We start from the raw sequence: 1,715 nt of genomic DNA, 5'->3' as shown, positions 1-1,715 counted from the left end.
TGACTTTGTTAGTGTTAGAATTCAAACATTTATATGCTTTATTTTTAGTGGAGTATCCTAGGAATATGCCTTCATCACTTTTAGCATCAAGTTTTCCATGTCTATTGTCTTTCAATATATAACATTTGCCTCCAAATACTTTGAAATACTTCACATTAGGTGCATATCCATACCATAGCTCAAAAGGTGTAACATTTATACTTTTCTTGACTTCTACTCAGTTAAAAGTATAAATAGTTGTACTTATAGCTTCTCTCCAGTACTTTTGTGAAACATTCTTCTCCATCATCAATGTCCTAGCACAATCCATGATTGATCTATTCCTCCCTTAAGCTATACCATTTTGTGGAGGTGTCCTCAATGCTAACATCTGTCTCTTGATTCCTTTATCATTGTAGAATATGTTGAATTCCTCAGTTATAAATTGCCCTCCTTTGATAGATATTAGACACTTCAAGCTTTTATCTATTTCCTTTCCAACTCTATCCAAATACCACTTAAAAAATTGAAATGCATCAAATTTTTCTTTTATAAATATCATAGTCATCATTTTGGAGTAATCGTCAACAAATAAAATGAAAAATTATCACCACAGTAGCTTTGCATTTCAATGGGTCTACAAAGGTCATTATGAACCAACTCCAATATATCATTAGATGAATAGGTCTTTTTCTTGAAACTAGACTTTGTTATTTTACCCAATTGACATTGCTTACACATTACATTATCATTTTCTTCAATCTTGGTAATCCTCTTACTCTCTTCATCTTACTAATGCTCACTAGATTATCAAAATTCACATGACATTGCCTCTTATGCCATAACTAAATGTCTTCATATTGTGCAAACAAGCACATATCATCAGATAGGTCTAAGTAGAGAAAATTACCTCTTGTTTGTTCTCCACTTCCAATAAGTTCTCTAGAACCATCATAGATTTTAGCTTTCTTGTGTTGAAACTCAACTCTATAACATAGATTTTAGCTTTCTTGTGTTGAAACTCAACTCTATAGCTTGAACTGTTCAACTGCATGACACTCAATAGATTGTAATTTAGTCCTTCAACCCAATAGTATTATCACATCTAATCTCATCAGTTGATCTTATTGATCCTTTACCTTTCACAAGACATGGTGTATCATTACCAAACTTAACATAGTTTCCCTTATAGTGTTCTAAGGTTTAAAAATTAATTTTATCACCAATCATGTGATGTGATCAACCACTATCAATTATCCATCTATCATCTTTTCTCACATATGAAATAAGTGCATTTTTCTCATCTTCATCAGAATCATCTTTCATCGCAACATAGACAACTTCGTAATGATGACTATCAGAATCACTATCAGTCTCTTCTTCAACAATATAATAAGATTTTGTACCTTTTCCTTTATAATCTTTGTATCCTTTTTTGTCTCTTCTATCTCTTATTCCTTGGTACTTGTCATCTTTCCTTTCATCCTTTTCATTCATTTTAGGACGTCTTGCAACAATATGACCAACTTTATTGCATGAAAAACAAATTATATAAGTTTACCTTTCCCTCTTGGTAGCCTTCTATCCATTAATTCGTTAAGATCCTCAATATCATCATCATATGATATGGCACTCTACTTAGGTAGCAACTATCTCACCAGTAAGGTTTGACATCAATGACAACATAATAATTGTTCCAATTGTACTTTCCAGCAATTGATATGATCTATATGATG

Source organism: Cupressus sempervirens, chromosome 2, assembly GCF_028749045.1.
Source record: "Cupressus sempervirens isolate cs-2001-9-10 chromosome 2, ASM2874904v1, whole genome shotgun sequence".
Classification (NCBI taxonomy): domain Eukaryota; kingdom Viridiplantae; phylum Streptophyta; class Pinopsida; order Cupressales; family Cupressaceae; genus Cupressus; species Cupressus sempervirens.
Note: the sequence above shows the minus strand (reverse complement) of the source record.